Source organism: Colius striatus, chromosome 14 (assembly GCF_028858725.1).
Source record: "Colius striatus isolate bColStr4 chromosome 14, bColStr4.1.hap1, whole genome shotgun sequence".
Lineage (NCBI taxonomy): Eukaryota > Metazoa > Chordata > Aves > Coliiformes > Coliidae > Colius > Colius striatus.
Window position 1 is genome coordinate 5175132 of NC_084772.1, and position 16601 is coordinate 5191732.

Consider the following 16601-nt stretch of genomic DNA (forward strand, 5'->3'; position numbering starts at 1 on the left):
ACCTCTTCTTCTGTGTAGCAAAAATCTATGTTTTTACCCTTCTGCTCCCTTTGAAATGGAATGATATTTTGGGTCTGCAGTCACAGGGGGTTAGCACACATTTGAGCTATTCTGTGCCATTTGACATCAGCGATATATGCAGTGGTTTTGTGCAGTTTGCATTGCTATTTTCCTGCTTCAGTGGAAAAAATACCTTATTTGGTCTGATTTGATATTTAAAGGTTTTTAATCTTGCAATTTATCCTTTTCTGATAAAATTCTTACAGATTATTACGGTAGTCAGTGGTCCTACCTTTGCTAATCAAGTTTTTGTTTATTAATTGTACGGGTGTGTTTTTACTACAGGATTCTTTAGTTGAAACAACAACTGCACCTTTATTTTCTGACAAACTGCAAGTTTCTTCTTTTTCACAAGAGGGCGATAAATTCCTAGTCATCTTTATCTGGCCTCTATTACATGATACGTCACGAGAAGCAGCTTGCTGTCAGAGAAGTGATATATATAAACTGATCTGTATAAAATATTATGACTACTTTTGTTTTATGGGAAGTTGAGGCTAACTTCTGTTCATTTCATGCCACTGTAGATCTTGTTGTTGGTAGAAACTCGAAGTAGAAAAGCTATTTATAATATTTCCCTCCACTATAAGTGCAAGTGTTTTCTTCCATGTACACCTGCAAGTATTGAATTCAAATGAATGTCGAGTGCCTCAAATAATATGATTTTCAGCATATTCTTTGGTAGAATTTCCCATAGCCTAAAGGTTGTTGTGTATGTTTATTTCTTTCTCATAGTGAAACTATTTCTTTGGTTATCAGATTTTTCCATTTCTAAGCTTTACTCCTTTGCTTCAGCTAAACTATCTCACCTCTTGAACCTCCTCTTTAAATGCAGTGTTATTTCATCTAAATACAAAGCCCACACCTTTAAGCCTTTTTCTGGTGACAGTGTCAGTTTGGGAAGCTGCCATTACCACTATGATTTCAGTATTTTTATGGACAATTCTATAATTTATTAGCATGCTATTATATTTAAAAACACATATGTTCACTTTCACATCCATTGTCTCTCTTAAATAGTTTTTTTACTTACATTATATAGTAAGAATAATTTAAGGAGTTTTACACAGAATAAAGACAAAGGGAAAGAAAAAAGAACAACTGATTCAGTATACTAAATTTCATGTCTCGATATTACCTGAGTTCATTCCAGCTCCTGTGTTGGAAGGAGCTGGATTCCTTCCAGCTCTGATGTCCCACTACCTAGCCCATGCAATTTTTAAGCTATCAATATTGGAACAATTTCTTAATAATTTATGGTATAGTATGGTCTCTGAGGAATGTTTTCACTCTGTTTTAATATGAAAAGTAAGTAAATGCTCAAAGTCTCCATTAAGGCACTGAGGCATTTGCTCAAGTTGTTTAAGAGCCTCAAATGATGTGACTTCCAATATATCCTTTAAATAGTAAGACAAGTCTAGGACTCTTGAGGCTCTGTCTGCAATCTGCATGGGGTTCTGGGGATGTTTCAGCTGAGACAAAACTACATTTATACTGTCTTTCAATAACGTCAGCAGCCTTTGTTTGCAGAGTTACAGTCTTGCCTGGCTGCTTGCTTAATCTCCAGCTACCTCAGGCCTATGGTAGGAGGGAGCTGCTAGAAAGCCAGGCTACCCTTAGCTTATTTATTTTGATATTATCTTGCCTGTAACAACCTTCAAAATTCACTTCCACCCTTGCCTCGCCTCTGGTTTCTCCAAGGGCAGCGCTAGCATAAGGGCAGAGCTGTCCTTTGAGAGTAGCATCAGTTCTCCTGTGCTACTGCAACTGTAATGCAAATGGGAGTGTGACTGGGCAACACATGGAGCTTGGGAAAGATGCAGATTGAAATTTTGGAGAGAAAAAGCTTTATCTTACTTAATGTGTTTAAGTGAAATTAGAGCCTTCCTTTTTCCCTTCCTAATCATCAGATAAGGTCTATGGCCTCTTCATTGCTTTTTCTCAGCTTCAAAGCCTAAGGGTTTTAATGAGTGTCTTGCCACAGTCAGTAGTTCCTAGGTTGGAAGTTCCACTTTAAACACAAATTCCTTCACAGAGATTCTCTATACAATCTTAGTACAGTATTTTGGCTATTTTAGTTAAGACTAAAATTATAACAAAACCTTGTGACTGTGTCTTCTGGTTTACCATCAGCTTTCCTCCTGACAGCAGCAGAATTCTGTGTGCTTCGTTAACATCTCCAAATTTATTTGGTAGATACAGCCCCAATTCTGCTATGCTTCAGAGAGTATGAAAATCTGAACAGGGCAAATTCAATTGTAAATATTATATGAATCACTGGAATGTATGACTTGTGTATCCAGCTAAGGAAAACACACTCTTCTTACCACCACTATGCACCTTCCAGAACTCCATCAATGTATCAGAAGGATATTAAAGTCATATTTTTGTCAAATTAAAGTTTTAAGTACATAGTAGGAGAGCAAGAATACAGATGGGCCAATTCATTTTATATATTTGCAAGAAATAAGAATTAAGAGAGAAAAAGGAAGAGCAAATGAGACATTTCCAGTCAACTGTGACTCAGGTATCTGAAGAAAGACATAGATAACTATAATTAAGGTAGGCAAAGGGATATGAAAAGCCTTTTTTATCTAGTAACTAGCAAGATGGCCTCTAGCTTTAGATAATTTTGTTGAACTTTGTATAACTTTTGTTGAACTACTAAAGTAGTCAGTAGGATGAGAAAATCATCAAGAACTTGCTTTAGCAGCAGAAAGCTGAGGGTTCAGCGGTTCCACTGACTGAAAAAAACCCAGTGGGTAGCACAGTACGCAGCATGGATTGCATCAAACCATGAAGCTCATTTTACCTTATGTGTTGATGTAAGTCTGGTCATAGGCAGAGATTGTTTATTCTGTATTATTAACAGCTGCTTTGCTCAAACAACTTTCTGGATGCCTTTTAAAATGCTAACTCTGAAACCATCCCAATGCCTTTAAGACAGGTGCAGCTGCTAGATTGTAAACAGTACAGCAAAATTCAGGTGTGTGAGCTCAATTAACACTTTCCATCCTTGCAAATGCTGCAGGTGTGTTGCTGATGGTGAGAAAGCTGAGTAATTTAAAGGAAGACCAGATGTTCCTATTATTTGCCAGTCAGGACCAATGAAGACCACATCAGTATCTTTTCTACACAGGTATTTATAGATATGGTTGATAAAACATAGGGATGAGCCTAGAACTTTGTTATGAGACACATAACAGAGATGTGTTGTAAACATTGGTGCACAGGTTAAAAGAAATGTATTTTTTAGAGGCAAAGGGGAGAAAGAGTAGAAACAGTAAGAGTCTTGCAAGAAAGGAATACTAGGAAAAATACTTGATACAACTTGATGGTTTTCAGGGAACTGTTGATAGTCAGGTTTGAAGAATAAACGTTCTGCCTTTTCTGCTGACTGTAGCCAAAGTGAATGGCAAGTGAAAAAGCAGGGGAAGCTCTGAGGAAGAGCACACATGTAACAGGGCACTTTCAGATGCTGATTGCATGTAGTTTGCCAGAGCATTGGATGTCCTTATTTCAAAGAAGGGTTGAGTCTGGACACATGCTTTAAGGTTAGAAACACTGCCTAAGCTCTGCCCAGCTGGCTTGGAGAAGCTTTTGGACACTAATATTTGAGGCAGGTTCAACAGACTAGGATTGGGCCTTGAACAATCAGACAATAACCTCTTTTTCTTCTGTGGAATCAGATCACAGATGCAAATGTTAACAAAGGATTATGGAGCTGTAGCTCAGTTCTCAGAGAGACACGGTGATTAGTTACAGAGACTTGTGAGCTTACTTCTTCAGCAGCTGAGGGCCATGGACCTGCAGGGTCTGGGTGTTGGAATCTCACTTATGCTTCACTGGGCAAATGATAGCAACTCTGTGCTGATTTTCCAGCCTGTAGTATGATGGGGTTATCTGACTGAAGGGATTGAAAGGCATAATCAATTGTAAAATGTGTTGAAACAGAAAGTGCTATCTCAGTGCAAAGTGGTTTTATCTACTACTGCACACCCAAAGGATTTAATTTTGAGGTGGAGACACATTTCTTAATGCCTGTGATTTGTACCAAAACAATCAGAAATAATATAGCCTTGGGTTAATGGTGTTGGAATCTTGTTCTTATTGAGGACACTGGCAGTTCTGTCATTGATTTCATCTGGAGGAGGATCAGGCCACTTGATCAGGAAGTATTAGCTAAATACAAGAGTTTCCAAAACTAAGGATCTGGGACATTTGGAAGGGTAAATTATGTGGTGTGTTTCCTCACCTTGGTAGTGCAATGATAGACAATGGTAGTCCAATTAATAGACACTTTGTCAATGAATTACTTGGGGTTTTATTAACTTGAAATTTTAAGGAAGCTTGATTCTCATCCCCATCCTGCTGAGGTGGGGTGGAGTGAGTAACTGTGTGGTTTGGTTATTGTCTGCCGGGGCTAAACCACCTCAACTGTACACCACTTGTTGGAAATCATGAAGTGACAACAGATGGGGAGAAACCAATGGAAACAAAGATAGCTAGAAAAAAACTCTACAAAAACACACACAAAAAAAAGACAGTGTGGGGATTTGTGGAGGTTTACCTCAACATAAATCAAGTTTAAAACGAATTGATGTTTGGGAGATGCCTCTGACAGTTCTGAAGTCAAACAAGAAGCATGGTTTTTGCTCTGAAGTGTTTGAGTGTATAGATCTGCTAACAATTTATATATCAAAGCAGTCACCAAAGGGGCTAGAGAGACAGAGCAACAAATCATTTCCAGAAGCTGCCATTATCAGCATTTAAAGGTAATGTTAATCTCAGTGTTGTTACAAAAGTGAATGTTAACGTCTGTGTTTTAAATAAAACCTGATTTTGATTTTGGTATGGAGGCTTAGAACTGCTTGGAAATGGTATTGGAAAACCATGCTCTATCCATGTCAGCTGGAGTCTTTTGACATATAAAGACAGAAATTTGGAAAGTTTTCTGAACTATATGTACAGTCCTGTTAAATCACAGTGCAGTGCTTCATGTGACCATTGAACACCTATATAGTAAGTAGAGCTAACTGACAGGTGCACAAGTGATCCTCTTGTTAAAAACCAGGATATCCCTCATTCTTCAAAAGGATTTGTGCTTCCAGATGATTTTATGCCTTTGCATTAACTTCTTATTTTGGAAAGGAAGATCTTTTAAAAATATTTAGCACCAGCCTCCTCTGCCCCTGCAGTTTGCTGCTCTGGTAAAAGTGTTATTCCTCTGCAAAAGCTCATAACGTGCTATATGAGCTATCAAGAATGATAAAGCAAAACAAAGAACCTGTGAAGGAAAATGTGCTGCCATGAATACCTGAAATCTATGGAACCACTGATTTATTACACTTAAATGTCAATAAACACTTTTCTCAAGAACTTGTGTTTCACTAGGCAGGGAAAGGTTTTTTCTATGGAAATAGCACTATCTGTCTTTTCTTTAAAAAAATATATTCTCGCCACAATGGTAAAGTCTACAAGCAGGTTAAAACAGAGTTTAGGCCGTGAGACATAGAATAAAATCTCTGAAAACTCTCTCTGTGTTTGTTGGATTGCCACTTGTGGTCATTGAGTAAGAGTGCTTTAGAGAACTGTTTTTCACAATGCTTTTACGTACATCCAAGTTTTGAAAATAAGTGAGGAAGCCAAAACCTTCACAGGGGTGGTAATAAGCTCATTTTGTCTCTTCCTTGTTTTATGTCTTGCTCCAGATCTTGTAACTTCTCTCTTGGCAGAAATGGTAGTACAAGATTTGTTTCTGAGTGCTTATCACTCCTTAGTAGAAAGCATTGAATTTTTTCCATAAGAATGCTTTCTATTCAGCTCCTCCTTGTTAGCATTTTTATCCCTGAAGTATCACCTAGGATGCTGCCCAGAGGTTAGCAAAGGTCAGTGTAACCATTAATGCATTAAAGTTGGATGCTGGAGGTGTTAATGCTTTGCTGACAGTTTGTTTTAGTGCTAGCTGTCTCTAGTGTCAAAGGACTTGCTTTCCTAAATACAAGGTCTGTGTTGTCCTTGCCTGAAATCTTAATCAATGAACTATACTAACCCTCCCAGTCACCACTTGTAGTTTACCAAGAAGTCCAACTTGGAGCCTTGAAAGTTTAAAAATGTATGTATAATAATACACACCAGAAGGCTGTGCTGCCATTCATTGAGACCTGGACAGGCTGGAGGGCTGGGCAGAGAGAAATCTATTGAAATACAACAGGGAGAAGTGTAGAGTCTTCCATCTGGGAAAGAACAACCCCTTGTACCAGTACAGATTGGGAAATGAACTGTTGGAGAGTAGTGTAAGGGAAAGGGACCCGAAGGTGCTGGTGGGCACCAGGATGAGCATGAGCCAGCAACATGCCCTAGTGGCCAAGAAGATCTCTCTTTGTCTCATCCTTGTTTCCAAAGAGGATTGTTGCAAGGGAGTGGTATAATAACAGTATTGCTACTTGTAGTATATTGAGTGTTGTGGTGACTGCTTAGTTTGTCATGGACTAGAACAAGGCTAGAGTTGCAGTGTTCTTCAGTCTACTGGTGGTTTATTCGGTGAGGTTGAATCAGTTCTCAAGCTGCTTTGGGAGATCTGTTTCACTGTGGTAAAAACTGTCAGTCACAGTGCTTACTCGTGAAAGCCAAGTTGCTTGCTTTTATACAGACCTAAGGCACATCTTCCTTGGAGATAACATCACGGAAGAAAGTAGTTTAATAAAGGAAGAATGGAAACATTGGAGAAATAGTTGATTATTTTTTGAGATTTTTGTCTCCCTGTTCTCTATCTCAAAGTAAATATTTAGTCTTTGCATGAAAAAGTTGAATGGTGTGTCAATGCCTCTGAACGTGCTTGGGTAGCTTAAAATGAAGAGACTATGTCATAACGTGGTTGAGCACAAAGTTTGTGGCTGAGTTTAAATGCTTCTGAGGAGAGAATAAACACATTGAAGGAACTTTGAAATAAAGGGCAGGGATTTTTAGCATGCACAGCTGTGCAACAGAATTCCAGCTTGCTTCTCTTTAATGAAGCACAATGTGAAGAGTTGCCAATGTCCTGTGATACAGTCATATAATTAAATGCCACTGAGCAAATCCTTGGTACAGCTAGGGTTGAAGTCTTACTGAAATAAAGAAAAAACTAATTGCTCTTTTGGGCCATTCTGTTGCATGCTGGCTTGATTGCCATGGCCATTTGGGAACGTTGTACATAAACTAGAACATAATGCTGCAGGTGCAGAAGTTACTATCAAATTTTCTGGGGAGAAGTCCAATAAATAATTGTACAATTTCTATTAATAACTCTGAGTGCTAAGAACTCTGACCTTGTCCTTCTGAAAGGGAGACTATATTGCGTTGTTCCTCCACATTTTGCAGAGGTAGGTAGTGCTGCTGGATTGGAAAGCTACTGGCTTTTGGGCTAGCAGTAGCAATGTGCCACTAGCTGCTTTTAATTAAACCAAAATTAAGAAGCTCCAAAATTATGGAGAGTACAGTCATGGTTTTTTCTACCCTGCCTTGCCTGACTAGCAGATGCCTGTGGTTGGTCTGCAGTTCTTCAGAGAAAGTGGCAGCTCAAACTGCTCAGCTCCACAGTAAACTCCTCGGTTCCCAGAAGTGCTCTATGAATTAATTTGTTCATGTTTATAAAGTGCCTTGATGTAGAAAGTGTTCTTATTACTGTATAAAGCTCTTAAGCTACTCCTCAATGTAGAGGTGCAAGAAAAATAGATTTTCATTACAAAAAATATGTATATTGGGAAACACAATCCCATTGTCTGAATTCCAGTGAGTTTTTCTTTGTGGTTTCCTGTTGCCATCTAGTTGACTTTTGAGAACATGTGATTTTTAAAGTCATTTATTTATTTATTTGTTTTCAGACTGGATGTTTCCTGATGTAAAAATATTTAGATTTATTCTGATTTTATTTTTACTTGCATACAGAGTTGCTTTGATTGAAAATATTTGGACTGACAAAGCCCATGCCAGTAGACTGTATTTGTATTTGTTCTCAACTCTTCAGGAAATTGCTTGTCTGCCTCTGTTGCTTGGCTTTAATGTACTTCATGAAAACAGCTTTGTGGTGGTGTTTGGTTTTTTTTTTTTAGAGTAAATCTAAAGAAGAAAGAAAAGTGTAAACTAATTTTCATATATGCTCTATCATTTCTCATTCACTGTATTGCTTTGCATCAGAAGTCTTGGAAAAGTTAGAAGTAGGTTTTGCTGTGGGCAAAGAATGTAACTGATAAAATGAACAGGCATTAATATGGAGTAATTGAATCACAGAGTCATAGAATGGTAGGGGTTGGAAGGAACCTTTAGAGATCATCTAGTCCAACCCCCCTGCAGAAGCAAGTCCAGCTAGATCAGATCACATCACACAGGTACATGTCCAGGCTGGTCTTGAAGACCTCCAAGGAAGGAGCCTCCACACCCTCCCTGGGCAGCCTGTGCCAGGGCTCCCTCACCTCACAGTAAAATAGTTTTTTTCTTACATTTAAATGGAACTTGTTGTGTTCCAGCTTCATCCCATTACCCCTTGTCCTCTTGCTAGATACCACTGAAAAAAGTGCTGCCCCAACCTCCTGACAGCCACTATTTAGATATTTGTAAATATGAATGAGATCCCCCTTTAGTCTCCTCTTCTCTAGACTAAACAGCCCTAGTTCCCACAGCCTTTCCTCATAAGGAAGATGCTTCAGTCTCCTGATCATCTGGGTGGTTCTGCACTGGCCTCTCTCCAGCAGTTCCTCTTGAGCTGGGGAGCCCAGAACTGGACACAGGATTCCAGATGAGGCCTCACCAGGGCAGAGTAGAGGGGAAGGAGAACCTCCCTCAACAGTCATCTATTTTAAAGTTATTTATTCTGCTACCACTCAGTCACGTATAATACTGCAAGGTGATGAAAGCAAGAGCTTCCTTCAATGAGGAATCATTTCCTTGACTCTGAGTCTCACTGGAGAGAATGAAGTCAAGACTTCATACATATCTTTGCCTAAAAAGATGGACACAGTAATATGATGGAAACACTTTTTTAAAAAAAGAATCAATATGAATAGCTGTGTTATTTAATGTATTCTAACTGAACTTGTGAAAATATGTAGTAGATCTTGTCAAATGCTTTGATTCTAGGAAGACCACATAGTTCCAGGTTCTGTTCAGGGCACCAGTGGTAGTCAGAGTTGATGAATATTACAAGATGGAGTTGCCATCAGTGAACTAAAGTGAACCACATTTTGAGAAACACATCTGCAATCAATGATCTTGAAGGGTAAAGAGCATTATGGACAAATTCATTGAAAGCATATTCTAGATTTGATTTAAAGTCTTGTGCACATGTATAAACAGCATACTTCTCGAGCTCTGGAGGCCTGATACAGAGCTTTGGACAGACAATCAGCTACCAGGGTTTGTACATTTGAACATAGTTTGTAAACAGCATGATTTGGAACCCAGTCATGTCCTGTGGTTTCCTCATATCCTTCAAGTTGGATGAAAAGTAAACTGTCATTCATGGCATTGTGGAAACAGAGCTGCTTATAAAGACGGTTACTGGATGTGGTAAATTTTCTGTTGTTTATAGCCTTTAAAGATTTGTTGCCTATCTAAAACTGACTGTAATAAATGAAGTTATCAGTGGCTGAAATTTGAGGGGACATTTAAGGACATCAGGCTGAATGTTCCTTCAAGAGGAGAAGCTACAAAAGTGATACTGAGCATATGCACAATCAGAATTTTGTGTACCCTATTTATGTTGAAATGAGTATTAAATGGGTATCTGCTCTTCTAAAGCACTCGGAGGGGGAGAACAAGGGTCCTTCAGTTTAACTCTCCCTTCCCACAGTTGGCGTGAAGACTGAAGAAAAGAACCTTCTTCCTTTATCCATAATGCAATGCTAACTCCTAGGTCAATCTTTTTTCTTTTAACCCTAATGAACAAGATAATATTGCATGTTGATAAACTAGAAGTGTGATTGCAAATAGCCACTAGTGCTGGGATACAGATAACAGGCCTTTGTGTTAATAGCATGCACCAATCCCATCAGAGAAACAGAGAGATCTTGCCAATATAGATTAGATCATGATGGATGCTAGACAGTAAGGGAGAATAGATTAATCTATATAAATGTGAAATATTTAATGGTATTCTTCAGCTCCAGATAATGAAATGCCATCAAGGCACAGTTAAATTTCTGTTTATTGACAAACATCTGCTGCAGTAAAGAGCCTGCCAGGAGCATGGTCTATGTTTTGAATCGATTTTATTTCCTGGTAACTCTCTATAGTTGTATGAAACATGCCCAAATGCTGGAATGGAATTCACTAGTTGTGTCTATAGTGATAATTTATCTGTTACCTTGTGTATGATTATTCCTCTTCTGGGGACACACACTCCTCTCACCCTCAAGTAATAGCAGGAGGAGCTCTGCTTTGCCCCTTTAATGACAAGGTAGTTCATCTCAGTTTTGAGGTGCCTGAATATTTATTTCATACTGTTAGTACTTTGCTGATATTTCCATGATGCTTGAAGCTTCAGTATTTGCCCAATTGCAGTGACAGAAAGCTGTTTGGTCGAGAAGAATAATTGTTAGATGCAAAGTGTAGCTTCACATTGCTGCCGCTGAGGATCTGACAGCAAACACTGGGTGAGGTACAGGGAGAGATGAGATGGGCGAGACAAGACCTGTGCTGACTTTCCAAGGATGAAACAGATCCATAACCTCTGTCAAGATGAACCACATGGCTGCTTATCTCAGATATCCATTTAGTCTACCACTTCCTTTGCTATTTTTCTGTGGTCATCCTCACTCACGCCTCTTGGTTAATCCTATGAAGTTATTGGCTGTTAGCTCTGTACTTTTGTCATTAATCAGACTTCCAGCCCTTCCTCCTCTGTCATTCTCCAAAGACATGAGTTAGAAACATGAGTGTGCAGCAGTTGTTGCTCCTAATTAGCAGGATTTCTCATTGTGTCTATTCTCAAGGACACAAGAAAAGTTCAGACTGTATTTTCACTGTGATGTTGTAGTTGGGCCATATCTTTTATTTGCAGAGGCAAGGCCTGCCTAATTTCCTGTTCTCAGGGCTGAGAAGTTGGCATGCTAGTCACATGCCAAAATCTCTAAAAAAAGACCTTTTCAGAAGGAAATTTAGAGCTAAATAAACAGTTTCATATGTTGAAATATACTAGAGAATTGCATTAAGGTGACCAGTTAAAATTACATTCAGGTGGTATTAAAGAACAAAGAATTTCACAATCTGCATGTCTGGAAAAAATACGGATAATGGGTTGGAATATAAATAGTGTATGGCTGAGATACTGCTGAGATGTGGGCTAGAGCAGAGGCTTACTGGCAGACACTGTGCTGCTATAAAGACGATCTTTGTTCTTCAGACTGGCAGGAATTGTTGTGGGGGACTTACCTCCTACAAGGAGGAAATGCCTTGAACCAGTCTCAATCTCTCCCCACTCTCTTCTGGCTGAAGGCTATTTGGCTTTGAATGACTTTCCTCCTTTGACTTGGAGGGATGGTCACTAAAATGCAGACCCCAAGGGACATGGGGAGGAGGGAGGGAGGGACAAACTGGAGCAAAAAGCTTCCCCTAAATAAGTGCAGAGGATGTGTAGCTGAATAAATGTAGCAGAGTATATGTGGGAGTTGTGGAATACAGTACAACAGTTCTCCCTCTCTTTAAAGAAATGCCTTTGTAAATGCATCTGCAATTATTTCCTCCAAAATACATCCTTTTGATGTGTTCTTTCTGAATAGCTTGGTATTACCCCAAACTAACTGACATAAAGGGAACAAAATCCTGCAGGCCTGTTGCTTGGCAGCCTCTTGCTCAGCATCGAGAGCTCAGAGGGATGCAGCTGTTTTCTGTGCTGCCTTTGGTGCACAGGCTTGTTCTGGAGCTATGATTTTGCTGTGGAGGAGGAGTGGTCGTGGGCTTGGTGAGGGTACTTTTCCCGAGTTCCCACTGAACGAGCTCGAGGGTGGCTGGTGCAGTGATTCATTTTAGCCGGCAAGTGGCATTGTTTGTCCGGTTACCGGCCTCGGTACTCTGGTTTCCCTGAAAACCTTACCTGAAGTGAAGGATTTCAGAATTGCTCTTCCTTTTCAACTGTTTGTCTATGACAGCCTGTTTGCTGACTCTGGAAATAAAATCAAACTAGAAGCAGTGCTGTGTCAACTGCAATAACTCTCGCTCGGTTTGCTCTAAACCCATCAATTATCGTAAAGCCACTTCTTAGCACTGCAGAGGCTTTTCTCTTCTTGAACTTCAGGAACACTTCAAGTTTATGTCCCCAAATGTGCTTCTGAATAAGCTGCTTATCTTGGGATTTTATGTGGGAATCTAGTGAAGATGCAGTCTAATTCCAAGAAAAAAAGTAAGACTATGTAAGTCTCATGAACTTTGGTTGTATTATTTCCACTGTAATTTCTGTAGAGGCTCCTTTGGCATTTTCACAGTATGCCAGGTGGTGTCTACAGTGGCTCAGCTCATGCCACAGTTGTTAAAGTCATACTCCATTATTTAAATGTGATTTAAAAAAAATAGCATTAGCAAGCAAGAGAGCTACATCTTCTATGAAGGTACAGTTATTAAAACAGTTCCTTTGTTTCTGGAAGCTGCTTCACCTGCTGCAGTTAGTTTTACTCATCTCCTCTATGAGCAAATGGAATAGAAGTTCTGAATAGTTTGCTAATCATGGCATTCCAGACCTACTTGCAAACAGCAGGTCACATCCAGATACACCTGCAAACAGCAGATCATTTCCTGTTGGTCCATTTTGGGTGATTTTTTTCACTTTTGAAAAACTAGAGTGTATTCCCACAAAGGGTGAAACTCAAAAAAGCCTCTTTTCTCATAAAATGTTGATTAGGAAATGTAGGAAGGTGGTTGTCTTATGGGGATGTATTTTACTGAGGAAGGGAGGTGGAGCTGGGAGTCTGGGTGCTTTTATGAGATCTTTGCACTTATATAGCAAAATATTTAGTTGGGATTCACAGTACACTTACAGACAAAGTGCAAATCATTACTTTTTGAAGTAAAGAAGTGAGAACCAATTCAACAGATGAAAAGAAGCTGAAGTTAATTTCAAATATGAGGACCTAAATGGATGTTGTAATATGTGTGTTCTTAAGCCCTTTAGGTTCCATAGAGAACAGCCTTTTCCAGCAGTGATTAAGGTACTGATGAGGAAGGATAAAATAATCCAAAGAGAGATGAGGAAGGTGAATTAGGCTTGATGTTTACTTGTAAAGTTTAACAAGGTGAAAAACGATGTGTTCCTTTAACTCAAGACCATTTCAACTTCATAAGTGAGTTTCCTGGTGAATTCAGGGCTGCACTACCTGTGTGTAACAACCTTTGAATAGACAGTTTTCTCAGGAACACTAAGAGCTGCCAGTGTGCCCTAGAAACAGAACATATTTTAACAATATTTATTATGATATTAGTTTTAATTTCCAGAGACCACATCCAGTTTTGCATGGCTAGAATCTGTGGAGCAGAATTTTTCAAGGCCTAGAATTATTTTAAAAGAACTATTTTCATTTGTCATGCACAGAGGCCCTGTAAGGTTTCAGAATCCTCACAGCTTTTAATTTTAGGAGGATTCTTTCCTGTGTTTTCAAGAACTTTTCACATTCTTGAATCTAGTTATGGGATTTTCCTCTAATTGAATCCGGGCTTAAATGCTGGAGTTGTGCATTCTGTCAAGTAGTACAAGTAAGTTCTCTGAATTCATTTAGTTGGGTGCAAATAGCTTTTATGTAGCACTGTCTGTAGCACTGTCTTCCATGTATTTTGTCACATATGCAAATGATACTGGGATGTTTATACTTGTAAGCTTTCCAAGTGGATTACAGGAGAAATGTTTACCATTGGGGAAGTTAATTGCTTAGTACCAGTCAGCAGTTATGCTCAGCTGGCCTTCAAGGTGCTTTTCTGATGATGGTCCAGCAGCAGAATTAGTTATGCAGCTTTTCTTTCTTGGAGTTGCCCACTGTGTGGGTCCCTCTGCCTCTAGTCAACATACCGCTGGCTGGATCAAAGCAGCCTTGGATGCTTAATGCACTGTAACTTTGAGCCTGCTTGCTCTGTGTGGCTTGGAAGGATGGTGGCACAGACTCACTGTTCTCCTAGGGACAGTTGGGAAAAAGTGTATGGAATCCTTTTATCAAAAATTGTGGGTTTCCTTCTCTCTGAAAGCAGCAGAGCTACCAAGATGGGGGTCCTTGGCCAGTGTGCAGCATGGGGAGCCCACAGTGCTTGGGTTGTTGGCATTGTCAGGTTACAGAGGCTTCCTTGACCAGTTTTCTGGGTAACCTTTGCAGCCCATGTTCTTCTTTGTTCTGGTTTTGTTATTTTGTTGTTGTTGTTTGGGTTTTTCTTTTCCAGAAAAAGGAACTTCTGCCAGTCCCAAATGAAGGGACATACCTTGGTAGGAAACTTAGAACTCTTGTAGGATTTTCTTGGTAGGAAAAAAGAAATCTTGTATGTTGTGGGAGGTTAGTACTGCACTACCGAAAAAAGTGTGCCTACATCTTCTCTTATTGCCACCTTCACTGAAGGGTGTCAGGTAAGGAGCTAGCAGTTGGTAAAATAACATTGTAGACAAGATCACCAAGGCATGTCATGCTGGCCAGGCAGACTTCCCACTTTGTCAGGATAAGAGTTTGCTTGTATAGTTTTACTCTGCCTATCTAGTTGTGTTTTCTGTCATAATGTCTTATTGAAACTGATGAAGTGCTTTTGCATGGTTTGATTATTAGCTTTAGCATGTGAAATTCTGCTTAATGTTTACAAATACATAAAGAATGGATGTCAGGAGGCTGGAGCCAGGGTGTTCTCAGTTATGGCCAAGGATAGGACAAGGGGCAGTGGGTACTAGCTGGAACAGAAGAGGTTCCAAAGAAACACAAGGTAAAACTTCTTCCCTGCTGAGGTGAGGGAGCACTGGAAGTAGCTGCCCAGATGGGCTGTGGAGTCTCCTTCTCTGGAGACATTCAGACCCAGCTGGATGAGTTCCTGTGTGACCTCCTCTAGGTGGTGCTGCTCTGGCAGTGGAGTTGGACTGGGTGATCATTTGAAGTCCCTTCCAATCCTTAAGATCCTGTGATACAGTATTTTATGCAGATAGACATAAATATCTAGTCACATTTATGAAGATAAATATATAATAAAATAGTTGGCATTAAAATTCATATGTGGCCTCTCTGGCTTGTATACATACAGATGAAACTCCCTTATCCTGAACTCAAAATTGAAAGGATAAGAATATATGTAGCAAATGTATTAACAGCCAGGTGAGTTCTGAGGTTTAAATAGGAGACCTCTATTTAAGCTCTATTTTATTTCACTAAACAAATACAGTAAATCAAGCACAGAATGTGCTTGCAACTTCTGCTGTCTGATCATTCCCATTTTTTTCTACCCATACTACAGAATTTGGATCCAAAAATAAAACACGTCTGTAGACAAAAACATTGAAAGGTGACATGGTCTTGTTTCCTAGAGAGGGTTTGAACTGGTGATTTACAGGTAATGGCTAACTCCTCCCTGCCAATTTCTATTTTTGGTCTCAGTGTCTAGTTGTTCATGTGAGAAACAAAGCTGAAAGAACAAAAGAGTAAAGAGGTGCTGTGAAACCAAAACAAAATCTGTAAAGGCCAGGAATGCTTTGATATATTATGCATTCCCTCAAAGGACTTGCTTGAAGGAAAAACCAAGGCAAAACCTGAAAGCTGAAGTTCCAGTTAGGCAGGTGCCCTGCCTTTTGGGTTGAAAACTTATTCCCTTTCAGCTCTAGGATATTCTTACAATCAAAAGTGCTACATGAAAGTGAGAGGAACTGGAATTTACCTGCTTGAGCCATAATCCTACACTTCTGATCAGTGATAGAAGAGATAGAGGATTGAGACACTGGTATGAAATATTACATAGGAAGGCATCTAAATGTAAGAACGTATGAAAGGCATTATTCATGAAGAAGAATCCTGCAAAGTCCTACAAATGTGAATTTTAAAAGGGCATAAATAGAAATATCTTTGACCACATGGGAAGAGATTTTCAGGCTATGTCTTCTTACTTTGTGCCTTTGAGCTGTTGAACAAAAGAATTGTCAGTTCTCTTGAAAAGTACATATTTCTTAATGGAAAAGAAAATCATGAAAATGCAAGAATTTAATGAGCCTTGCAAAGGCTTCAAATGGTGAGAAATCACTTTCTCTCTTTAGAGGATGAGGTTCAACAGTTAGTGCATTGACCACAGAGAGAAAGCATACTGATTGTCTTCCTTTTGCATGCAGGGCTTGCCTCTCAGTAAATTGTTTCAACTTGGTTTGTCTAATAGGATAGCCAGCTGCTGTCCTGTATCCGTGAACTCTGCTGCAGTGGGACTCTGCCTAAGTCAGATTAAGGGACTTGAAAAGGAGAGCAATGGAGAGAGGCCTCAGCCAGATTTGTCCATTATAAGTGAAACTGCAGAAGAAATAACATCTCTGTGGCTTAACTAACTGTATTGTGTGATGCTGGATCAGGAGAGCTGTG